Genomic DNA, 27,179 nt, shown 5'->3' with positions numbered 1-27,179 from the left:
CTCCCATGATGGAGGAGAGGGCCTCGTGGAGAGTGGGTTCCCTAGGCCTGTCCGCCCCATGTCGCACAGCAGCCCTCCCAGTTCCCCTGTGTTCCTGTGCCTCCGTCCCCTGGACTGTGTGCCCACTACCACTGCCCCAGGTCCCTGTTGTTGTTGGGGTGGTGGGTTATCCTGGGTTCCCTGTAGTGGTGGACACACAGCTGATTGACGTGTCCTGGGGACGGAGGTATGGGCCCGCTGGTTGGGTGCTGTGCTGGTGTTACCAGAGGGTGGCAGGTCTGTGGTGGCCTGTGACTGGGTGTGGGGAACCGACTGTCCCGAGGCCCACGATGGTCCGGGCTGGTCATCTGGATCCAGTTGGACAGAGCTGCTGTCATCACTGTGGGCCTCTTCTGTGGGTGGGGTGGAGATGTCTGGACCCTCCTGTCTGGTGACGTTGGGTAGTGGTCCTGCAGGGGTATAAAAACATGATTATTGCATCTTTGTGTGTCATGGTGGGCAATGGGTGGGTGAGCGTGTACCCCAGTGCTAGCATTCCTGTGTGGGGGCTTGTGTGATGATGGTTGAGGGGGTTGTTATGGGTATGTGCAGTGGGCATGCTTTAGTGATGGGTGTCCATGCTATGTTGTGTCATGCAGGGCTTGGTGTTGGGATGGGTGGTTTGTGTTATTAGTACATTTGTGAGGAGTTGGAGTGATAGGGGAGGGGGCGAGGGTGGGGGTCGGTGATAGCATGCAGGTAGGGTGGGGGATATGATAGTTAAGATTTGACTTACCAGAGTCCATTCCTCCACCGACTCCTCAGAGGCCCTCAGGATGCAGAATAGTCAAGACCTGCTCCTCCCATGTTGTTAGTTGTGGGGGAGGAGGTGGGGGTCCGCCGCCAGTCCGCTGTACCTCGATGTTGTGTCTTGAGACCACGGAACGCACCTTCCCCCGTAAGTCGTTCCGCCTCTTCCTGATGTCGTCCCGATTTTTTGGGTGCTGTCCCACTGCGTTGACCCTGTCGACAATTCTTCGCCATAGCTCCATCTTCCTAGCTATGGAGGTGTGCTGCACCTGTGATCCAAATAGCTGTGGCTCTACCCGTACGATTTCCTCCACCATGACCCTGAGTTCCTCCTCAGAGAACCTGGGGTGTCTTTCCTGTGCCATGGGGTGGTGTAGGTGATGTGTGGGGTGGTGTATGTGGTGATAAGTGTGGTGATATGTAGTGGTGTGTGGTGTTTTGTGCGTGGAAGTAGTGTGGGTGATGGTGTTGTGTGCCTGGGGCTGCTAGTTTGTGGATGGTGGTGTCTCTCTCTGGCCTTCTTTCTGAATTTTTGGGCGTAGGTTTTTGTGGGTGATGTGGGTGTGTGTTTTATATTGTATTGGGTGTGTGGGAGTGGTGTGTGTATGTGTATCAGGTGTGTGTATTTTGAATTGTCCAATGTGGCTGTGTTTTGTGAGAGTGTGTGTATTTTGAGCATGGTGGTGTGTACTGCCAATGGAATACCGCGGTTGAAAGACCGCCGAGTGGATTCGTGGGTCGTGATAGCATGGGCGTATTTCTGTTGGCGTGACGGTGGAGGATTTGTTTTTGCCAGTTTATCACTGACCTTTGGTGTGGCGGACTTGTGTGGGTGTCTGAATTTTGTCGGATTTCGGGATGTGGGTCGTAATAGCTGTGGCAGAATTCCGCGGCCGCGGCGGTGTGTTGGCGGTCTTCTGCACGGTGGTAAGCGGCTTTTACTGCCAATGTTGTAATGACCCCCATAGAAATGCTACATGTGTGCAAGGTGTTTTACTTACAGGTGCAATTGTTATTGTGATTTCTATGCAATATCCATTTCACAGATCCCATGAGTGAACGTTTGCCATATGTAGCACAATCAGAGTCCAGGTTTGAGGGGCATTTCATGAGACATGGTTGGGAGTAGTGTGCATTAGTGAGAAGTGCATAACATTGCCAATTGGTATGGTAGACACAATAACAGCACATAGTAGACCTTTCAACAGTGGTTAGGTGAAGAGAGCACATTTCATACTGTCACAACACTGGCATGATCTTAACCTAAAACTAAGGAGAAACTGTCCATGTGGCACAGACTGGTGCTAGTGGGTGCTTTTCCTTGTGAATGTTATTCCTTCTGCATCTTCATCCTCTGCTATGTACGGTGTCTCCTGTGCCCTGGCTGATGCTGTTTTAGAAGTAGAGGGGGCCACACACAATTCAGGGGATAGTGATGTGAAGTCAAAGGACCCGGCAGCTGCCATTTGTGACAACACATAAGGCATCACTGCTGCAAGGAGGAACTGCTGAGTCTTCAAGACTGCAACAACATCACAGTGGTAGGCAGTCATGTTTTCCCAGAGGGAGGCCACTTCCCGCTGTATGGACTCCAGGGTATTCTGCAAGCTGCTGGCATTTTGGGAGGGCATTTTTTGTAGCCTCTCCTTCATAACAGCAGCTATGTCTGTCAGATACTGCTGGTGTCCACGTAGTGGGGAGTGGGTGCCTCTGATGGCAGCTGAGTTGTTCTTATTTGGACTGAGACATGTTGGCACTCCCTCTAGGCTGCCTGCCATGGTCTCCATCCCGAACCGAACCTGCTTTGCCAGCTCCCCTGGACTCCTACCGCTGTCCTCTGAAAGATGATCTCTGGGTCCTCTGAGTCCAGTAACAATGTGAGTACTGGTTGGTGGCATGTGTTGGTGGCTGGCTCGTTCATGTGAAGGCCCCACAATGCTGTGTGTCCTCCATGCAACTAGAGGTGGTGGTGTATGGAGTGCTCCTAGGACATCCTGAAGGGTCTTTTCATTGAAGGTTGGCAGCTGGTAATCCTTGTCATCAGGAAAATCTACAACAGGCAGGTCGGCAGGAGGTAAGCCATCATCCTCTGCAATGGGTAAGTGTAAAATCAATATTGGATTGCATCTGCTGTTGACATGGGACATCATGCATTTGCCACTGGAGGCTCACTGACATGTCACTGACTCAAGGTTGTGGTTGTACTTATATGTAACATTGTGCATCACACATGTGTCAAGCTCACTAGTAATGCAATATGATGGAGCGCTATGTTGCGCTAAGAGTGGCAGCTCCCACTGCATCAGTTGCACAATGCAGAGATGCACCGTATTCATTTGCATAAGGCGCACCCCTGTGTTGTCCCCTGTGCTGGCACTACATAGAGCTGTCTAGCGCCAACGCAGTCATCCTTGCACCATCATGCAAGGATGTCTGCGTTGAAAGGTTTGATTGTTTATGTGTGGGAAGGTGTCCGTTCCTGCACATTCCCAATCATTCATGGCGAGTTGGCTCCTCTGTGTGTGCTTCAGAATGCAGCACACATAGAAACAAAACAACATGGGGGAATACATGTATACCTCCTCGTTGTGCCTTGCTGACACCACTTCTGGGATGGCCTTAGATTTTTGAGCTGCCTCAGGTTCACTGATACTCGTAAATCTGAGGCAGCGTCAAAATGCAATGGGTGTTGCTGTGGCATGCCCACAGCAACACTCTTCCACACAAAGTGATGGGTATGAAGGGGCCGGATTTACAGGGTGGCATTAATGCATAAAAAGTGGCCTAACACCACCTTGTAAATAGGGCACAGGGCATTGCGCCACTGGAGGATCACAAAATGTGATGCTCTGGTGGCACTTGGGGCTCATGAATATGCCCATAGGTATTTTTGGGCATATGTAGGTGTCCCAAATTCCACCTGAGTTAACTTTTGGTGAGGCTCAGGTGGCACAATGCCCTGCCCTGTATGTACTAGGTGGCATGAAGCCACTTTATTTGTGTGTGGATATATATATATATATATATATATATATATATATATATATATATATATAATTTTATATATTTATTTAACATTTAACAAAAATAAAAAAGAAAGGAAAAAATAAACATATATAGAAAATATGACCTGCCCTAACTACCAAAAAATAACAAAATTATTAAATCATTACTCTTTTATTGATTTTTCAATTAAATAAAACATGAATACAATTTACCATTAAATACATTGTTTTTTGTTTAAATATATTAAATAAAGTATCAAAAATTCTACTGGCACACTCCCTGTGGCAAGTCATATTTTATCAGGTTGAGCTATTTTTAGGAACTAATGGCCCCTTCTGGCAGTTGACAAAGAACAGATGTTCTTTTCAGTAATAAAGTGCAGGGGCAATAAAGATACCTTTAAATCTTTTGATCTTGTCAGATAGGCTCTATGTTCAGAGACAGAGGTCAAATGTCATTTTGTCTTACAATTAACTTTCTTTCTGACTGCAGAGTTCCTTGATTTTGTAAGGTGAACTCTCTGACCTGCTGTACAAAGACTTATTTAAACATTGTGTGTGCAAACATTTCAAAATGTATTTCAGTAGTTGTGAAAGTCAATTTTTTGTACTTCTGAGTGATTAAACTTTTTTTTAGAAGAATGAAAAAAAATCACAACACTTTGCTTGGTGAATTGCAAATGGTAAATATGCTTTCTAAAACCCAATGTTCAAAAATTATTTGAATACACTATATTGAATTATTAGTAAAGCTGCAAGTTTGTGGAATGGTTTTAGGACATTTCTTGGAAATTAACTGTGTGTAAATGACAGTGTACTGTCAAGTCATACTTTAGTAGTATATTTATAAAAATTGAGTGTTTAAACATAAATAGAGAAACATTCCTGTCCTGATGGCAATGTTATTGGTAAACTAAGAGGCAAGTCATGGATCATATGTCCCCTATATGTGGGCTAGATTCTTATTATACATGGAGAAAACATTTAGGGCCTGATTACGAGTGCAGAGGTTCTCAGACCACCACACTCATATGGTGGCTGTCGACCGCCACATTACAAGTGGCGGGCAGCCCACCAACTTACTGCATCTCCACCAGGATCCTCGATCCTGACGGGCTGACGGTGGCGGAGGTCGGAATCAGCCAGGGCGGCACTGAAATCAGCGCCACCCTGCTGATTTTGACCTGGTTCTCCGCCAGGCTTTTCATGGTGGTTTCACTGCAGAGAACAGGTGTAGGGGCCCACAGGGGGGTTCCCTGCACTGGTCATGCACTTAGCATGGGGAAGTGCAGGGGTCCCCCTGCCCAGCACCCTTGTAATGCTCACTGTGTGCAGTGCTATGCAGACAGTGAGCATTGAGAGGGTGCTGGTGCCCCCTTTGGGCACCTGCGTTGCCGTCAGCTCAATGACAAGCTGGCAACAATGCTGCGCCACTTTCCCACTGGGTTGACAGGTGGGCACTTTGGTTTCCGACCATCAGCCCAGAGGGAAAGTCATGATGTGCCTGGTAGGGAGGTAGCCAGTTTGGCAGCAGCTTCCTCACCGAACTTATTATCAGACCCAATGTCTGTTTATTTAAACAAAGGAGGGGTTTTATTTACAGCAGAAATGCTAAGCTCAAATATTTGAAGGTGCACTCATATGTGAGAATGAAGAAAAAGACAACTCTTTAAACTAAAATATTTGCCTAGGATCAAACAATTTGAGACCCATTTATGGTCAAGTACATTACACCTGGGTCGAGTAGATTATTCAAGTTACTCAACCTGCAGGTCTAGTATAATTTTTATAATTTTTTGAGGTCTGGGTATACATAATTATTACTAATGAATAAATCACATATAAATATAAATTAATATAAAAATATGATATATTTCCTTCCCACCTACTCAGCTACAAAACAAACATTAACAAATGCATATGTGATGGGGGCGTGGCCAAGCTGTCGAGCATGGCGGGCGCAAGCTGCTAGAGCTCCGCGCCGCGCCCGGCTTATCCGCCACCATCACAGGGGACTAAGGAACCGCATCGCCCTGCGGGCGACCGGACCAGAGCCTGGACGATTCTGAGGCCCATCAGGCCGTGAACAGACCCTCGGCGGCGATCTGTGGCGGAGCCAATCAGCGACTGCGTGAGTTGGGCCTGCGGGGCTGAACCGCGGTGAGGCGCGGCCGTGTGAAGTGGAGCGGCACGAGCGGTTGGGGCCGGATGCCTGAGCCGGGGCGTCCTTGAAGCGCGCTCGTTCAGTGGTAGCTGCACCCCGGGGAGGTGGGGTGACGCCCCCTTGAGACGAGAAGGAAGAAACGGACGTGTGGCCAGCGTGGGCCTTCTGGGGGCCGGTGGTGGGCCCAGGCTGAACCCGCAGGGCCCTCTTGGGAGCTGGCGAGGCCCTGGTGGCATTTGACTGGACCCTGACTGCGGTGATGGAATGGGGAAGGCACCCCCCAGTGGATTGAGTCCCGTGTTGAGGCGCTACAAAAGAGTTGCCAAGAGGTGGTGACCGGGGCCATGCCGGGCCTGAGAGGAGTAGCTGATCTGTACCTGCACCGGCTTTAGATCTGACCAGCCCGCTAGGAACCTGTGGACTGTTGATGGGACCCGTGAGATCAGAGTGAGCGGCGGAGAATTGGAGGTGAGGAGGCAGTTAGCCGGGCTGCTCGTGCTGTCGAGTGGAGGTGGTCTGGTGCCCCTGACAAGCGGGCCCGGCCTGCCCCGTCGTCTTGGGCGCCCGCGCGAGTGAAAGATATGTGGAGGCCTCCGTGACCAGCTACTTGTTAATAACGTGGAGGACGCCGTCTGGGGATCAGCGTTTGGTGCTGTTCTCAGCGGAGCCGGCCGCAGCTGAGGATCCGCAGCGCGGAGTTGGAGGCAGCGGTTAGTGGTCCTGACTGGCGTCAGGTTGCGCTTTCTTGGTGGTGAGTCGCCCTCTTGGCCCCTTTGCCCCAACTGAGACTGAACAAAAGCACAGAGCGTACACAGTGGCTGGCGGGGCGGTGAGTGGCGACTTGGGTATAGACAGATGCTCCTTGTGGCCTGGAGCATGGCCGGGACGGGGCGTCTGCGCTCTGGTGGCGGGCCGGGAGATCGCAGGACTCGATGGTGCAGGACAGTCACAAACTAGACTCAGTTCTTGCCGCAGTAGAGCGCATTGGAGATTCGCTGGAGCGCGCCCGTACATCGTTGGAAGCCAAGATAGACAAGGTGGCAAGTGACCTTGTCCTGCTGCATGCGGATCATCGCAAGCTGGCATACAAAACCAGCGAGATCGAGGCAAAAGTGGATGAGCTGACACCGACGGCCTCCCGTTTGAAAACAGAAAAGGAGGATGTGCAGGCCAGGGTGGCGGAGTTGAAGCGCCGGGTGGAGGACCCAGAGGGCCGCTCTAGGAGGAACAATATTCGAGTGGTGGGCTTGCCGGAGGGCGCTGAGGGTCGGGACCCAGAGCCTACTCGGAGGGCTGGCTGCGAGGGCTGGTGCCAGCGGACGGGCTCACTCCTTTCTTCTCTGTGGAGCGTGTCCATCGGATTCCGGCGTGGTCGAGGCCACCGGGGAGCACCCCATGTCTATTTATCATTCGCCTCCTCCACTATGCAGACAGAGACGTTATACTGCGAGCAATGAGGGCCGCCTCGCTTCCCCGGGTGGATGGTGCGCAGATCTTACTATTCCCGGACTATACCCTACCAGTGCAGAGGGACCGGTCCTCCTACCTGCCTCTGAAGCGTAAGCTACGATCCCTTGGCTTAAATTACTCTTTGCTATTTCCTGCCAAGTTGCGTGTTGTGGCAGAGAACAAGTCGCATTTCTTTACCACACCTCAGGCGGCGTGGGAGTGGCTTGAGTCATCAGGACTGGCTTCTGGGGGCGCTGCGGAGTGGAACATGTAGGTGCCTTGAGGCAGGCGCAGCTGGGCCAGACGGGTCCGGAGGAGAGGTGAAGCTCATGCTGGTCCTGTGGTGTGCGCGCCAGACCTGGAACAATTAATGCAAGAGAGAAGGGAAGCGATTCACTCTGCTGCGGCGATCAGCGCGTCCCCCCTAGCATCGGAGTCGGACACAGAACTTTCGCAGCCGGCTAGAGACCAACCTGTTACGCTGGACTGCCTATTGGATTTAGGCCTTGCTGAGGGCCCTCCTGTGGCACTGGCCACTGCAGATGAGCTCTTTTAAAAGATCCTCGAACTGTGTTGAGAAACTGTACAGCGCTGGAATTGCCCAGCTGGCTAACTAGACTTACATTAGTATGGTTCAGGAAATGAGCTGGTGGCGGATCCGGTTGATGAATGCGAGCGTCAGACTTTGTGTGGTTGTGTGTATGGCGGATGGCGCGATGCCCTCCCTCGCGCGCTGCACCCACTTGCGGCTGAAAAGTGTGAATTTGCCCTTATGTTCCCCTCTATTTTTTCTGTTGAATGGCTTGTGTTTGAACTGCTCCTACCCCATACTCCTGCTAGTGAAGAGACATAGGTGGTCATTACAACTTCGGCGGTCTTTTTACAAGACCGCCGAGGGACCGCCATGCGGAAGACCGCCAGTGGTGGCGGTTTGCCGCTCAGCCTATTATGACCGTTGGCAGCTCTCTGTCCTTTTACGGAGGGAGAGCCGCCAAAAGCCATACTGGCGGGAGGCGCCAACAGAACACCGCCCAGCGAATCACGTCCTGTGATTCGCCGTGGCGGTGTTCTGTTGGCGGTGTGGTGTCGGCGGAGCTGCCCCCATGGCTCCCGTCCCCTCCCGGAGGATCGTCGGAACAGGTAAGTTGATCGTCCGTTAGGGGAGGGGGGTGTTGTGTGTTGTGTGGGTGCATGGGGGTGTGCGTCTGTGTATGTAGAGGGGGTGTGTGAGTGCGCGTATGCTTGCGGGGGTGTTGCGTGTTTTGGGAATGAGTGCGTGTATGTCTGTGGGTATGTCTGTATGGATGAGTGCGTGTATGTTTGTATGTGGGTGTGCGTGTCTGACTGTGTGTGTGGATGTAGGCATGTATGTCGGCGTGTGTGCGTGTATGTGTGTAGGTGGTGCCTGCATGAGTGTCGTGTGGGTATGGGTGATGTGATGTTGGGGGTCAGGGTGGGAAGGGGGTCCTAAGGAAAGACCGCCAGCCTGTTGGCGGTCTTACCGCCGCTTCTCCGCCTTCCGCCAGGGTCATAATGACCCCCATAATGTGTGGTTGTGTGGTTACACGCTACTGTTTTCGTTGTTGGGTTTGGGCGGTGACCTGTTGTCCATCTGCTCCGATGGTATTAGTTATGTTTTGGTGCTGCTGGAGGGCGTCTATTGAATACCCGATTGATGGCTGGGAGTGGATGAATGTCGGGATGGTGCTGTGCGGAGGGGCGGAGCGATTGGAGATGAGTGGAGATCTACTACCTATGGTATGTCTTCCTATATAGCGATTACCTGTAACGTGAGAGGCATACACACCCCCAAGCGGCGATACGCTATCTATTCCTATCTTAGAAGACACTCAGTCCATTTTTCGTTCTTACACGAGACACACCTGGTGGGGCCGGAGATCGCCTGGTTGCGTCGACGCTGGAGAGGGCAATTGTATGTGGCAGGTCACTCAACGTATGCTAGGGGCGCACTGATTTGGATCAGAGCCGGCACTCCCTTTGCAGCAGAGGAGCAGGTCGCGGACCCGCAGGGTAGATTTGTGTTGGTTCGGGGAAGGCTGGCAGGTCATACTGTTGTATTAGGCTCTATATATGCTCCAAACACAGACCAGACATCCTTTCTGCATGGCCTGTCTCAGCATTTGGCGGGTTGGAGTGGCCTTCCATGGCTGTTTGGAGGGGACTTCAACAGTGTGCTTGATGTGGATCTGGATCGCTCCTTTCCCCCGTTGCCCACATCCCCGGTGGTTGCTGCCTCACGCGTTCTGGTGAATTGGACTCAGCAATGGCAATTGGTGGATATATGGTGGCAGTGACATGCGGTGGACAGGGTCTATTCCTTCTACTCTGCCCTGCACTCCCTCCACGTGCGTCTAGACAGAATACTCTGCACCGCGAACTTGGCCTCAGTGATAGTGAATACGGACTTCTTGGGGCACACCACTCGGATCACAACCTGCTGCTTGTGCGCCTGTGTTGGGGGTCCTCCCGTCCAGCTGTTCCCACCTGGAGACTGAGGCCGGAACTGCTAGAAGACATTGCATTCAGAGTGTCATTAAGCACTGCAATCCCAGAATATTTTGAGCACAATGACGGCACGGCTTCGTCGGGTTTGGCGGAATGGGATGCATTCAAAGTTTTTATCCGAGGGCACTGTTTGGGAACGCAATGTAACTTGCGTTGTTCCGTTGAACGCGACCCGGGTGGAGCAGGTTTTGCTGCGATCGGAGGGGGAGGTAACTGACAGTCAGGCTGACAATTCGATGTTACCAGCGATACGCACTGAACACCTGTCGCTGCTAGAGCGCCTGCGGTGTTTGAACTATGCTGCGCACTCTGCGAGAACCCATGCTTCAGCCAACAAAGCGGGGAAACTGCTAGCTTGGCTGATCCGTCGAGATTGTGAGAGGGGACCGATAGTGGAAATCTGCTCGCAGGAGGGGGGACTGGTACACGCACCCGGGGAGATACAAGCGGAGTTTATGAGGCATTACAAGGCGCTCTATGCTTCGGGGGCGCCTCCCGGGGATGATTCCTGTGCCGAGTTTCTCGCTGAAGTGGAGCTACTGTGTTTGGAGGGCGACCAGATTGAAGCACTTGAGACACCTCTCAACCTTGAAGAGATCAGGTCTAGTATCCGTGAGCTTGCACCTGGTAAAACGCCAGGCCCGGATGGTTTGCCAGTTGACTTCTACAAGGCCTTTGCGCTGCAATTGCCGCCCAGGCTGCTTCGTGTGTACGAGGAGGCTGAGCAGGGGGGTTGTCTGTCGGCTACTCAGAGGGAGGCGTTGTTGGTCTCCCTTGCCAAGCCTGGGAGGGATCCAGTGGAGATGGGATCGTACCGGCCCCTGGCAATGCTGAACACCGACTATAAAATATTAGCTAAGGTGCTGGCGATGCGTCTTGCGCCGAGTGTGCCGGGACCGATCCACCCCGAACAAAATGGGTATGTGCCGGCGAGAGACACCTCCCATAATATTAGAAGGTTGTTCCGGGTCATGCAGTTTGCGAGGCGGGATTGGCTGCGAGCGGGCTGCCTTGTCCTAGATTTGGAGAAGGCCTTTGACTCTCTGGAGTGGCCCTACTTGTTTAGGGTGTTTCAGCGGTTTGGTATGTTAAACTGTTATACACCAAGCCGCAGGTCCGGGTGAAGCTGGGGTCCGTGATATCGGAGCCGATCCAAGTGTGCAGGGGCACGAGGCAGGGCTGTCCCCTTTCGCCGTTGTTGTTTTCACTCGCTATGGAACCTCTGGCGGCGGCCCTGCGCAGAGAGGGGAGTGACTGGGAATCCCCCTAGGGGACGGTCTGCACATAGTGTCGTTGTATGCTGACGACCTCTTTCTGTACTTCAGAGATGTCACACAGGTCCTGCCGGAGGTTGGGTCGCTCCTACAGCACTTTGGGCTGATATCTGGCCTGAAGGTCAATTGGTCGTGCCTCTTTCCCTTTGACCCGGAGCTTTCGGATCCTGGACTTAGTCTGGCTGGGAGTCCTGTTCCGTGGCAGTCATGCACGTTCCGATATCTGGGCATTCGAGTCTATCATCACGAGGAAGATATATTTGAGGGCAACCTTGCAAGAGCGGTGTCCTCGGTCAGGTCTCAAATGTCATTTTGGAGGACGCTGCCGCTGTCGGTGATGGGCAGGATAGCACTCTTGAAGATGGTGGTCCTGCCGCGCCTTTTGTATTTTTTCTCTAACCTCCCGTACTATGTTCCCCCTGGTTTCTTTAGGGCCCTGGAGATGGGGCTGAGAGACTTTATCTGAAATGGCGGCCGATGCAGAGTTGCCCTAAAGAAGTTGTAACTGCTGCCCGACAGGGGTGGACTGGCAGTCCCTAACTTGGAGCACTACTACCTGGCGGCCCAGCTTCAGTGGATATCCAGGTGGCTGGTGGATGCCCAGCTCACTGACACAGCGTCGGAGCAGGGTCCCTGGTCGCTGCAGCAGATTCAGCACTTATTTCACCCGCTTACACGTGTGCTGACCCCGCGACAACTGTTTCTCAGGGTAGCCTATAAATGTTTCCGAAGATCTCTCTTCCTCACGGGGTTGGTGGTTCCGTTTGCACCGGCACTGGCACTTTCAGGTACGCCAGGGGGCCTCAGAGTTACGTCGGAATCCGAATTACGCGTGTGGCACAAAGTGGAGTTGTGTACATTGGGTGATCTTTATGAGGAGGGTCAGCTGCTCCCGTTTGCTAGGCTTCAGGAACTGGGGTTGCCACCTGGTCAGTTCCTACTGTACAGCTCTTGCTACGGGCCCTGAGGTCCGGATGGGGGGATGTTTCGGTGGCTCCTCCCACTCATTTGCTGATTCAATACTTGCAGGTGATGGGTCGGGGTTGACGCCTGATTAGTTGGCTTGTAGATGCGTTGCGAACTCACACTGCCCTGGAGAGTGAAGCGCTGCGTGTGGCGTGGGAGGTAGATGCAGGCGGTCCAATTGCAGAGGCGCAGTGGAGGTCAGATCTTTCGGGCCACCTTAACATACCCCATAATTCTAGATTTCATTTAATTCAGTACTATATAGTACACAGAGCCTACCTTACGCCTGCCCGTGTGAATAAATACTTTGCCCGCTGGGACGCGGCTTGTCCCCGGTGCCGTGAGGTTGGCGCAGATTTGTTACACATGGTGTGGTCCTGTTCTAGTTTGTGCTCCTACTGGAGGATGGTAATTGACAATTTGTCTGACTGCACAGCACGGCGGATTCCCTTTACGTGGGAGGCGTGCATATTGGGGTTTTTCCCCAGAAGCAAGCGGCACAGAGCGGAAGTGTGACCTGGGGCTTATTGTGGCAAAGCGACTGGTGACTCGTAGGTGGAAATCACCAGATCCCCCGCCAGTGCAGGCCTGGAGACGCTCTCTCGACATATGGGCAGGGGAGGTGTTGGGGCTGCGCCAGTTTCCGATGTCGACCGGTTGGGAGGAGCTGATGTTGCGGCTGCGGGGCGTGGGCTGGGACCCAGTGGAAGGAGGTTTGGACTAGTACGAATGAGTGTCTATTTAAGAAGTGGTACACTGCGTTGGGGGACTAAGTGTGGGAACTAGCGAGATCTGCTGCAACACTGGGAAGAGGGAAGGTAGAGTTTGCTGAACTTGGCGCTTGGCTCGGCCCCTCTTCTGCATACCGGTCTGTTGCAGTTTGATCCACAGCCCGATCGGGAAGTGATTGTATGGGAAATAATTGTACAGATGTCCGCAACCAGCAGTCGTTATTGTTTTTTTTTTTTTTTTTTTTTTATGGTTAGTTTATATAAAGTTCATAGTACCCACCTCCTTAGTAACGACACTCAAGTTGCAAACTTGTGATGGACGCAATGGTGCACCAACGGGTGCTGTAAAGTGACGCACTCATCAATAGATGTTAAGTAAATTATTAACCTCTAAGGCCATAGTTGCGAAACAGGATGATAATGGCAGAGTATGCTGAACGAGAAAGTACTGCTGGACACAATTTGCAGATGGCGCAGAAGACAAACCAAGCGCCTGGGCAATTGTAGGTTACGTTGCATAGTATATTGCACCATCACATTATTATCCTATCGAACAATATTTAGCGATGTTGACGCTGCACACTGCACTGTGTTAAAATGTTGATGCTTCATAAATATGATGTAATGTTGTTATAAAATGTCAATAAACAGATTCATGGAAAAAAAATGAATATGTGATAAAATATGAGTCATAAAATAAATATTAAAAGAAATGAGACAATAGAACAATTACATCATTATATTTACATAGTTGATAAGCAAATAATATGTCATTAACAAAAAATGTAGCATTAAATTAAAATACATTTCATTTTATTTAACTTCACGCCATATTCCCCTGCAAACCCAGCAACCGGCAAATGAAATATAACTTGAATAAATCACTATTAATCTTTTTACACAATTAACAATCAAATAAATAATGTATTAACAAGTAAAAACGAATTATTAATAATTTTAAATTATGTATAAATTAATGAACTACCCACTCTGTAGACCAGCAACTAGCTACTAAAATATAACTAACTTATACCACTGATAAAAGTAAAATAAAAAGTACAATTTTAAAGTCAACATATTATATAGCATTTAATACATTTAAATAGCTAATAATGAATTACAAATAATTAATATAAAACTAATTGCTATTAAATAAAAAATATTTCTCATTTAAATAACATCCCACCCTATCGCCCTACAAACCCAGCAACCCGCTACAACACTATAAATTACTCATAAAATTTAGAAGAAAATTACAAAATCACTTATAATTAGAAACTATATTTTATGCAAATAAAAACGATATTACCACCAATACTAGCCCCTAAAATTGATATAATTATTAAAAACACAATAAAACAATTTTGCAAAGTATTTTCTACAACTATATTACTGAAAACAATATTCAAAACAACAATATTCTGAAAGGTTTATATTATTTACTAAACAAATGATGCTTGACAATGATATTCTATGTCACAATATTTATGAACCACAATATATTTTTCTTTTTGTACAAACACCGATAAAACATCTTTGAAGCTAAATTCCAGTCCATTTAATTTCAAATCGAGTTAGATAAGCTGAACAAAAAAGCTATTTGTTAAAGTCAAAGCTGTGGCAAAGCCCACCTGTTATTTTCCAGTTGTCCAGGAAACAAGTCTTCAGTGCAGTTCAAAGTTGTTTTAAAAAGCTGTTGGTCTGAAGCGCAACATATCCATAGGTTACAGCATAATGTGTCAAGAAAATTAACTTTGACTCTTCGCCACAAACCAAACCAGTGGCAACTCTGGGTGAGGTGGAAGAAGTGGCCTGTGCCACAGCTCTTTTTGTCCTGGCCAATATATATATTCACTTAAAAACCAAAGGTTATAGGGACATTATATTTAGGCTCACATTTCAAATGTACAGTACCATAGATAGTTAGCAGTTATAGTTATACTTAGAATTATTTAAAGTAACTAACTAGTGTCCTATGGTAACTGTAACTAGTGCCCTCTCAATAATTTTACTGCAAATGCTACGGTGATATTATCAATGATGTAATAGAAGATGTCATGAGTGAGCTAATATCTGGGGTAATTAGCAGGGCATGGCAAGGATGGGAGATAGTTACTTTAGGCATGAGTTATAGTTACTTGAAATAACTAACTATAGCTGCTTAATTTTTATTATTTTGTACAATTGAAATGTGAGCCTAACTATAATGTCCCTGTAACCTTTGTTTTTTTAAGTGAATTTCTATGTTTCTTTTTATATAAAGTCATTTTAATTACTATACCTTAATTCAGTGGTCTTCAAACTGGGGGGCGGGCCCCCCTAGGGGGGCCTCAAGTGATCCCAGGGGGGGCGCCAAACTCTGGCCAAAAGAAGTATTATACAAATAACATGCCTTTGGTTTAAGCAGAAGCATATTATTGCAGTTTTAAAAAGGTAATGGTACTTAACTGCAATGTTTAAATAGGTTTAGATCTATTTAAATCTTTCCATCTTTCTAAAATAATTGTGAAAAATTCTGAGGGGGGCCCAATGATTTTTATTTTTCAACTTGGGGGGGCGCAGCATAAAAAAGTTTGAAGACCACTGTCAATTGTTGAATTAAGGCTTAATTCAACAATCGCTGCGCATGGCCTTCGGCCGTGCATCGCACGGACTGGTTGCATGGCCTGACCTGTGGCCACCTCCTTATAACCACCAACCCTGTGCCATGCAAGCCTTAGGCTGCATGCAGCCTGGGGTTGACCGCAGGGCCTAGTCTGTGGCCAATCCCTTATAACCACTCAACCCATGCCACACGTGGACTTTGGCCATGCGCATTGGGGGTAGGCAGCAAAGTCTGGCCTGCAGCCAGACCTGTGGCCGCCCCCTATAATCACCCAACACCATGCCATGCACCACCTCCTTGGGCTACCTAAAACAAAATTTTGCGAGGACACGCAAACCTCCCCAGGGACCACCACAGAGCTAAGTAATAAAAAATGTGCAGTGGCCATATGGACCTCCACAGGCACCAGGGACCACCACTTCCCCAGGCCCACCCAATAAAAATTGCTGGATGGGCAACACAGACCTCCCTGGGCCCCAGAAACCATTACCTCACCAAGGCTACTTTAAAAAATGTTTGGGGGTCATGCAGACCTCAACCGGCCCCAGGGACCATCATCTCCGTGGGGTAACACAGAACCCCCAGGGCCACACCCACCTCATTGTTTTCCCATTGGCCCCGGGGAAGTGGTGGTCCCAAGTCAAAAACACTTTCTCTATGAAAACTATGATCTAACTATAAATACTTACTGGTGATCTCCAGTAGGTAACATATATATGTTTATATATTGGTGCCGTTTGGCAAATCTTCACAGAATGTCCAAAAAAACAGTGCCTTTTAGGGTCTTGTTGTGCATGGAAAGTTTCGGGATAATCTGTCAAAAGGGGGCCAAGAAAAATAGACCCGCAGGGCACCCAGTGTGCATTGGGGACCGCTGTGGCAGCCTGAAGGCCCTTGCGGTCCCAGCCGGTTACTCGCCTCCTGCTTGTGCTTTTGCACAAAGGGAACTGCTAAGGATGCATCTTGCTATCTGCAAAAACAATTGTTTCCTCTATTTCCCTACCAACATCCGCTTGCAGCACGTGAGAGCTGTTTGACATCTCTCACTTGCTGTGAACAGAGTGTTTGCTCTGACTTGGTGGCAGCTGTTTAAGCTGTTGCCAAGTCATAGCAAATAGCTATGTCCCTGGGGTGGGCACCTCGGGACATAGCAGGAGCCAGTCCTGGGGGTGGCAGTCCCCAGGGCCATCATTGGCTCCACAAGAGGGCCTGCGTGGGCCCCCTCAAACATTCAATTCCACTCTGGGGAGGTGGTGGCCCCTGGGGCGGGGGTCCACATTGGACCCCCTATCTTATTTAAAATCATCCCCAGGGAGGTGGCGGTCCCTGGGGCTTCAGTGGGACAGCAGGGCCCCCCTGCACATCATTGAATATTGACCCGGGTAGGTGGCGGTCCCTGGGGCTGTTGGGGAGGGGGTCCACAGGACCCCCAACTTCAAATACTACATTTTGCCAAGGGGAGTTTATGGTCTCCGGTGGGGCATGGTGGGGCCATACTCCCCACCCGCATTTTACAAATCATATGCACAAGGGAGGTGACGGTCCCCAGAGCAATAATAAGCCCAAGAGGGGGCCGTGTGCACCCCTCCTTATTTTTTCATGTGACCTCTGGACCTGGCCCACCCAGAGGTTTTCAAAGCTATGGGTTTTAAAAAAAACAAGCATGGGAGACCGCACTAGTGTTTTTGCAACAATTTACTGTGAATTTGCGGCAACACTGTCAATGTTCACTGTTTTTCTGGGATTCAGCTCAAGCCGAGTCCCAAGATGGCTGTCAAGATTTCCTGGTTGAAGTGCTGGCAGCCGGTCAAAGCTGTCCGTTTCCCTGCACAAGCTCGTCAGTATTCACGAAGAGTTTGCAACCTCAGATATACAAATTTATTTTCCCTTTAATATCTCAAAACCTACTGAATGGATTTACACCAGCTAGCTTTCCACCAAATTTGGTGTAATTCTGTCCACTGGTTTGACTGTAGTCATGTTCAAAACTCAGATGGGAATTAACATGGAAAATACATGTTTTTGATCCCTCCTTTTTCTCGGCCCCTGCTTGACAGATCACCTCAAAACTTTCCGTGCGCAACAAGAAATCACAAGGGCACTTTATTTTCGTGAAGATTCATCAAATGGTACCAAAGATATATCCAAGTAAAAAAATGCTCTTTTTAATGGAAACCTGGCCTTAAATATAACTACCCAGTGGCGACAGCCACTAGGTAATATATATATATATATATATATATATATATATATATACATATTATTTATATAAAGCTCTATTTAGGAGTGCTCAAAAATATACAGTAGGCTCTCTGGGGATTTTCAATGCCCATGAGACCTATTGCTTTTTAAACTGTGTCTGGGGGCTGCTTCATTTGCTGCAGCCCCTACAACATAAAAAAAAATGCTTGGTGGTAACCCTTCCTCTATAGGGGCAGCATCAAATGTAAAAAATGAATAAACAAAAAAGCCCTCACCGGGCATTATGGGGTGCTCCTAGAAAGAGCAGTGAATAATAGATAAGCACCTCCAACAACGAACACTCTTTTTTTAATACTATGGGGGGCGCAGGCAGCCCTCCGCACTCTCTCTTAAGGTGCCCAGGGACTCCATCACCGGGGCCTTTCTTTTTGACTAAAGTAAGCAGGACTCCTGCTTGAGCCACTGTGGGCCCGGGGCCTTTTTTGTAAGTTAAGGGGAAGAAGTGCGCGGCTTCCCTCCACAACCCTTTATAGCCCTGGGAACCCCATCTCTGAGGCCACCTGTTGGTGCCCAGGGCTCCCACAAACCACTACGTTGGCCATCTTAAGTGCACCGGGAGCCAGCTTTGCTCCCTCCAGAGGAAGCATCTGTTTTTCCACGCTCCCTCTGGGCAGAAGTAATTTGAGTTTCCCTGCCCATAAGAGCATGGGCAGGAAAGCATATGTGTGCTCCCACCCGACAGGAGCACTCGAAAGCTCCCTCGACATTGGAACAGACATACTTTCCCTGCCCGTGCTCATGTGTGCAGGGACAACACTATGGCGGTCATTCTGACTTTGGCGGGCGGCGGAGGCCGCCCGCCAAAGTTCCGCCGTCAGAATACCGCTGCGCGGTCAAAAGACCGCCGCAGTAATTCTGAGTTTCCCGCTGGGCTGGCGGCCGACCGCCAGAAGGCCGCCCGCCAGCCTAGCGGGAAACCCCCTTTCATGAGGATGCCGGCTCCGGATGGAGCCGGCGGAGTGGAAGTGGTGCGACGGGTGCAGTTGCACCCGTCGTGATTTTCAGTGTCTGCTTGGCAGACACTGAAAATCTTGGTGGGGCCCCCAGGTGCCCCACGACACCCGTTACCGCCAGCCAGGTTCTGGCGGTCAAAACTGCCAGAGCCAGGCTGGCGGTAAGGGGGTCGGAATCCCCATGGCGGCGCTGCCTGCAGCGCCGCCATGGAGGATTCCCTAGGGCGGCGGGAAACCGGCGGGAAACCGGCGGGACACCACCGGTTTCCCGTTTCTGACCGCGGCTGTACCGCCGCTGTCAGAATGCCCAAGGATGCACCGCCAGCCTGTTGGCGGTGCATCCGCGGTCCCGAATGACCCCCTATGTTCCGAAGGGGGCTCCCGGGACAAATTTTGTGAGCCTGCAATGGGAGATAGGGTCCCTCGGGCTTTCTAGGCTCACTGGGCTGGGGATGTATGCCCCTGTCCTCTGTTTTTAATCCTCAAATCCAGGGAATGGGGGCTCTTGGGATCATTAGTGACTCAAAGAGGGGGTGCAAGTCCTCGCCCCTATATTTAATATTAGACCCCAGACACTGAGGTTTCTGGTCCCCAGAAGAGGCCCAGGGAGGGGGGGCAAATGCTACCTCCCATTTTAATGTCTATTTGTCCGTAAGGTATAGGGTCCGCAAGGTCCAGAGTGGCTTGGGTAGTGGAGCCCCACTCATCACCCTTCTCCAAATATTCTAAATTAAAGACCTCTGGTCCTGGCCCATCTTAGAGATCAAATTACTATTAAAAAAAGCCAGCAGCATTTTCCTTTTTTAATGCTGTGGTTGCTCGTGAGTCCTGCTGGAGTCCCCTGGAATTGCAGCTTTATTTTTCATTTCAGTGTGGGGTAAGTCCTCCTGGACCCTTCCACAAGGGCTAAGGGTAGCAGAGTTTCCCTACTCTGCCTCCTTACATTTTTTCTTTCAATAAGGTCAAGACAGGGGACTAAATCCTCAAGTTCAGGAATGGCTTTCTACAACATGTTGCAGGCAGCTAATCAGAGCACTTGCTTCTGTGGGAGCCCTACTCCCACAGCAGCAAGGAGGCCCAAGGGGAAAAAGCTCCCTAGGCTTTATTTATTTAATCGGATTCAAACTGCACTCACAAGAGTCCCTTGAACCCAAAAGTCCAGACATTTTTGTAGCCCAATTTCTCTAAGACTACTGAAAGGATTTACACCCAATCACAAAAAGCTACCTAAAAAGGTCTATGTAAAAAGCAAGGAGATTTTGATTTGTGGGGTCTTACCCTCACCACTTGACTGGACGATCACCTTGAAACCTTCCATGAAGAAGCTATCCTAAAAAGAGAATATTTTTAGAAAGGTTTGTGGAGATTAATCAAACGACATCAAAGATATTAGCAAACCAAAATAGGTATTTCCAGTAGCAAAGCAGACCTAACTATAAATACCAAGTGACGACCACCATCAAATGGAATATACTCTATCGGGAGTTGGTTTGTTTAAAAAGGACCTGTGGAGGACTGTGATGAGCTACTGTAAATGAAAGAGCATAAAGTCTGTGGTTTCTTAACATTGGAGGATGGAAATTATGAAAATACAGTTCTTAAATCACAGACTATGAGGTTCTATATAGGAAGGAAAGATATGAAATAAATTAGCATTTGTTCTGTTAATATGATTTTGCCATCTATTTGATATCATAACCTTTTCAGAAAAGGTATGCAGGTGGCACATATTTTTTTAGGTCATAGAAATTCACCTGTTATAGTTAGAGTTATCTCAAATAACTATAACTGGTGCCCTAAGGAAACTATAGCCACGCACAGTTTTTTAATCAGAAATATTTTACTGAAAATATTACATTGATATTATCAGTGGTGTTATCAAACATGTCATGAGTGCGATAAGTTGTGGGTTTATTAGCGGTGCATGGTGAGGACATACCTTAGGGCATGAGTTACAGTTACCTGAGATAACTCTAACAGGTGAATTGATATGGTTTTCTACGTTTAAAATGTAACCTTTGTTTTTTTTTCAGTGAATTTCTATGTTTTTTTAATTGCAAAGTAATTTTCATTACTATACATTAATCCAACCACCGCCATGCATGGCCTTTGACTGTGTGCGGCGGAGGTAAGCCACAGGGTCTGGCCTGCGAGCAGGCAATGCACTCAATCCCTATAACAACACAACCCCATGCTGCACACAGCCTTGGGCTGTTCGGAGCAAGGGTTGGCAGCAGGGCCTTGTCTTTGGACAGACCCTGTGGCCAACCCCTATAACCTCCCAACCCCTCACTGTACACAGTCTTTGGTCGTGAGCAGCAGGGGTTGGCTGCAGGGCCTGGTCTGTGGCCAGGCCCTGCGCCCAACCCCTATAACCACCCAAACCCACGCCGCGCCTTTGGTCGTGAACAGCGGGGGTTGGCCACAGGGCCTGGCTGACAGCCAGACGCTGTGGGCAACCCCCCTAACTACCCAACAGCTTTTGGCTGTGCGCAGCAGGAGTTGACCGTGGCCTGTCTCTCTGGGTGTGAGAATGGGTGTGATAGGGTGGATCTTGGTGTGAATGTTGCTTTGAGAGTGTCTGTCTGGGTGTGAGAGTGGGCGTGTCAGTGTCATAGTGGGTCTGTGAGTGGGTGCGTCAGTGTCTGTGTGGGTCTGTGAGTGGGTCTGTGAGTGGGTCCGTGAGTGTTTCAGTGAGTCTGTGAATGGGTGTGTGAGAGTTTGAGTGGGTCTGTGAGTGGGTGCGTGAGTGTTTGGATGGGTCTGTGAGTGGTTGCATATGGGTTTGAGTGGGTCTGTGAGTGAGAGAAAGATTGAAAGAGAGCGAGAGAAAGAGTGAGAGGGAGAGAAATAGAGTGTTTAAGGCTTTGATGAATTATATACTTAGAATGAAATATTTCTGAACAAATTGAAAAGAAAAAGGTATTTGTCAATCAAAAAGAGTGAGATAGCCTTTCAGAATGAACCTTAAACTTCTGAAGTTTAAAAGAAATTAAACAAGGAAAACAACCACAGGTACTCCTGGAGTAGAACCCTCAACTTTCAGTTTGAAGGTCTTTGACCTTAACCTTTAGGCCATACGTGACCCCTTACTGTGATCCAATTCCAATTCCAAACCATTTGTAGAGCGCATGGCTGCCTGCATTTCAGGTTGCCCAGTGCTGTGTGAAGCCATGGAGTGGGAAGCCTAACCAGAGGATTCAGGGAAAAGGAAGGTCTTTAGTTTTTTTCCTAAAACTCAAGTGGTTAGAAACTCAAGTGTTGCAGATTTCTGGTTAACGCATTAAAAATTTTAGGTTCAAGGTATGTAAATGATCATCCCCTCTTCTGGCTCTTTAAATTTTGGGAACAACCGACAGCTCTTGCTTACTGGACCTAAGGTCCCAATTCGCATTATAGAGCATCACCATATGTTACAAGAGGGTAGGACCTACTTTGTGCTTTGCCCGGTGCAGAATGCAGAGTGCCTTAAATTGAATTCGGCACCTTATCGGCAGCCAATGAAATGTTTTAAGTGCCATGCTTGCTGACTGTGCTTTCGGTATTCCCAAAAGAATGCGAGCTGCAGCATTCTGGCTAATCTTTAGCCTGTTTATTACTGCTTTGGGACTCCCTAATGTGGAACATTTCCATAGTCAAGATGCAAGGAGATAACCCCTTGGATAACTGATCTGCATGATTCCACTGGAAGCCACGTTAACATCTCGCAGAAGGCCAAAACAAGAGCTCAGCGCCTTCTTCACATAGATGTTTGTTCAGAATCATTTCTAGACTCCTTACTTCCCCCTTAAGGAATGGTTGTTCCCCTAGGGAGTTTGGCCACACTATCTTGTCCCAAAGCATGGTGTTGTGACCCAGCACTATCACCTCCGTTTTCTCCCTGTTAAGCCTTAGGCAGCTGTCATCCATTCAAACACTCTTTCGAGACAGCAGTTCAATCTTTGAGATAATGTATCAATATCTGGTGAAAGCATAAGATCCATTTGAGTGTCATCTGCATAGGATACCATCTTGAATTCAAACGAACTGATGATATCTCTGAGAGGGAGCACTTATATATTAACAAGCATTTGCAATGCATCGGGTCTCATGTTTGCTTGTGTTAAAGCTATTAGCGTGGTAAACTGGTCACCAGACTTTTCTTGACACATAAACTAATAATGAAAAGTACAGTTTTGCCATGAGCATGAAGGAGACACAGAAAACGAAACAGAAGTTCCCTCACAGTAAAAGTTATTGGCAAAAGTGCAATTATCCATGTTACCAGAAAAAGTGCTATTATCCATGTAACCAGCAAAAGTGCAAATATCCATGTAATAGAGTCGTTGTTATGCAAAGTGCTCGACTTCTGCCCAGCAAGTCCTCGCTGCGCAGGAAATTAAAAGGTAAAGTAGTCCAGAAACCAGCTGAAAACACAGAGCCTTGCATGTTTTCAGTAGTTTATGGGTGTGCGCGAGGAGGGCTAAACACTGGAAAAAGCATGACGTATGCATGCCTTTCACAAATGGAATCAATCGATTTTTAAAAGGTAAGCCCACGAACTAATGAAAGTGACGGGCGAAACATGGGTGTGAATAGAAGCCTACAGAGAGATTACAACATGGTCCAGTGCGCTTGCTTTCGCTCGACCCTAAAAATGGTAGGGCTTAAAGAAGAGACCTGTGGTACGCCACACTTCAGCTGATAACTCAATGAGAGTTCCCCTCCTTGGCTAACTTGAAAAGTACAGTTTTCCAGAAAGGAAGCAATACACCTTAGGGCCTTCCCTGTAATGCTAATTCTATCCAGCCAATGGAGATAAGGAGAGTATGGGACCATGTCAAATTCGGCACTTAAATCTAAAAGGATTAGTGCTGCATTGATTCATTGTCATTTTCAGGTCCTCTGTGGCTCTTAGAAGAGCGGCTTCTGAGCTATATCCTGCCAGAGGTAAGGTGAAGAATGTTGGTAGCTTCTGGGTGATCAGTGATCTTTTTATTGATTAATTTCTCTAGAACTTTGCTAACTCCTGGCAGTAAAGAGACAGATCTATAGTTTCCAACTGCCTCTGATGCCAAATTAGATTTTTTTATTAGTGGAGTTATACTGGCATGCTTCCAATTCTACAGGACACTGCTTTTTACCAAGGAGAGATTAAACATCTCAACCAGCATTCCAGCCATTGTCTCTCCTCCTTTTAATAGAATGTCCATCGGAGCTGAGTCAGCTGGAGACTCCGACTTTACCAATGTTCCAACCTTCATGACATCTTCTGTAGTTAATAGGGGAAAAGTCGAAAGCATAGGTCTATTGATATCTACTGCTATTTCCTCATCTATGCTTGACATCCCCTGTGTTGAAACTGCTAGTGCACCATGGATGTCACTCACTTTCCCAAGAAAGTGATGTGCTAGAGCTTTCCCATTTGTGTTGTCTGCTCGCAGTAAATGACTGATGCAGAAAACTAAGAGGGTCATTCTGACCCTGGCGGGCGGCGGGAGCTGCCCGCCTGGCGGGAACCGCCAAATGGCCGCTCCGCGGTCAGAAGACCGCGGATGCCATTCTGGCTTTCCCGCTGGGCCGGCGGGTGACCGTCAAAAGAGCGCCCGCCGGCCCAGCGGGAAAGGCCCTGCAACAAGGAAGCCGGCTCCGAATGGAGCCCGCGGAGTTGCAGGGGTGCGACCGGTGCAGTTGCACCTGTCGCGATTTTCACTGTCTGCTAAGCAGACAGTGAAAATCTTTATGGGGCCCTGTTAGGGGGCCCCTGCACTGCCCATGCCAGTGGCATGGGCAGTGCAGGGGCCCCCAGGGCCCCCACGATACTCGTTCCCGCCATCCTATTCCTGGCGGTAAAAACCGCCAGAAACAGGATGGCGGGAAGGGGGTCGGAATCAAGCAGCGCCGCCATGGAGATTCAGCCCATGCAGGGGAAATCCGGCGGGAAACCGCCGGATCCCCTTTTCTGACCGCGGCTTTACCGCCGCGGTCAGAATGGGCTGGGAATTACCACCAGCCTGTTGGCGGTGCTTCCGTGGTCCCCGGCCCTGGCGGTCTTGGACCGCCAGGGTCGGAATGACCCCCTAAGTGCCGGCCTTCAAAAATAAGTGCCGGTGTCCCGCACCGGAAACCACCGGTTCAAATTAAGCACTGTGTTCACGTCAAAGGAAATAGGAAATCGAACCTCTGGACGACATATTTGCGCTGTACTTTTTCACTATCATAGCAGACACTGAAAAAATACTGCAAACCGGTGTTATACTTCGTGGCGCATAAATTAATTTTGTAAAAGCATTTAGTCTGCTTTATTGCCATTTACATCAGCCAATAAATTCAAATTATATATATAGATATAAATCAGGCACTCTTTACATCTTACGTTGACCTTTCAGCGGCACAGTGTATGCCCCCCTAAAATTCACTACTAAAGATGCCATTGACTCAAACATGTACACTTTATTCTGGAAAAAATTTAAAATGTGGTACTCTCGAAATAAAATATGTGTACTACCTCTCAAACAAATGTGTACAGTCTACCCAAAAATATTAACTGCACCACCTCCGGAAAGCTCTAAAGTGTGTGCAACTCCAAAAACAAAAAAAGCCAATAACAATGTGCTTTTATTGCCCAGTTTACACAATAATAATGGTTAGAACCTATTAAATCCATCTGGGAAATGTAAAGAATGCATCTGCATCACATTTTAAAACTATAATCCCTAAAAGCTATTACATGTACGAGCAGTTCTGAAGCAATATTGTAATACACTTGGGTCGGCCAGAGTGCCGTAAGCGATGGTTCTACAATGCAAGAAATCACGTGTGTGCCCATAAATAATTGAAGTGCCCTGTATAAAACAAGGTGGTGCTTAGCAGTTAAATATGTGTGCCACTAGGGATGCAATACATATCTGATAAAGTGCGAGCTGAAAAAATGTTGATACACAACTTTTGCGGATTTTCATTCTGTTTGGACATAAGCCTATCTTTGTTTTTTTAATCAGGTCAGACTTTTCTGTATTAAAGCCTACCAAGGGCGGCATTCAAGTATGCCAGATGACTTCTTAAAAGACCAGTTCTTCAAGCGTGATCTCATATTTTCAGCAAGGGAAATGTTGTTAGTTGTAATAGGAGACAGCACATATTGTCCGTGTCGTAGTCAGGCTGCCAGGACTATCATTTAGGATGATACTACTAGTGTATGTTTCTAAGTATCCTTGCTCTAGCTTTAGAAATTAGGATTATAGATTATTGCACGTACTGCTCTGTTGTCACCGGCTACAAAACCCCAGTATGTAAAATGTTATTGTCATACTTTGAGTACAGGTAAAGCAACATTATCACAAGGAAATCTAAATTGTCCTATGCACAGCATGATTCCAGAAACCAAAGCCCCTCTATGTATTAAATACGTTTGCAAAGAAAGCCAGCATCCACATTGCCCTAGTTTATAAAGCATCCTTGAAAATTATACCACATTTATATTGGCCAGGTGTATGCTGCCCCATTGTCATGCCAATATCCACAGACCACAAGTACGATCATCACCACCCTCATGGTAGAAATCAAATTGCTAAATGCAAAATGCTAACAACATGGCCTGTCATCATCCCAGATGAAACTGCCCACCATGAAGTCCATCCACTCAGTGGCCCCATCGGACCCCTGCCCCCCGCACGCCTACTCAATGGGACTGCAACCCATAAGCACCATGCTCACACACATTATGAATGCTTCCACCTCTTCAGCAAACTTACCAGATTCCTTCAAACACACAATTGTCCTCCCATTGCCTGAGAATCCCTCTGTGAACCCTTCAATTCTCACCAACCACAGGCCGATCTCTTTGCTACCCTTCCAGGTCAAGGTCTTAGAGAATAGCATAAATAGATGCCTCATCAAATACCTCAACTACCACCAACTCCTCAACACCACTCAGTCTGCTTTTAGAACTAAAACCTGATCACCACCACAGATGGCAATCGCATGACTCTAGACAGAAGAGACATGGAGTCCCTAATTCTCCTGGTCCCCTCCGCAGCATTTGACATGGTCTCCTACCCATCTTCATCCAACACCTACCTAACATCTTAATTCAAAGACATATTTCAGGGGATCTGCTACTTCTAAACTGGGGGAACCAGTTAGTCAGTCTTGTACCATACATCTTGGACAGCCACGACCTTATAAGCAGAGTTCTGCAAAGATCCCCTCTGAGTCTGACCTTCTACGCCAGCATCATCCCCTCACACAAAATCAACTTCCTCTCCTACGCTGATGACACTCACCTCATTCTCTCTCTCACGGACAAGACACCCAGTATCTGGATCAAGTTCTATGCCTGTATGAATGAAATCGCCCACTGGATAAGACTAACTGTTTAAAGCTGAACTCTGACAAGACCTACATTATGATCTCCGGAAAGAGTCATTCTCAGAAGGACTCCTCCAGGTGGCCAACAGAGCTAGGACTGACACCA

The sequence above is a fragment of the Pleurodeles waltl genome, chromosome 7, assembly GCF_031143425.1.
Source record: "Pleurodeles waltl isolate 20211129_DDA chromosome 7, aPleWal1.hap1.20221129, whole genome shotgun sequence".
Lineage (NCBI taxonomy): Eukaryota > Metazoa > Chordata > Amphibia > Caudata > Salamandridae > Pleurodeles > Pleurodeles waltl.
This window is presented reverse-complemented; position numbering follows the sequence as displayed.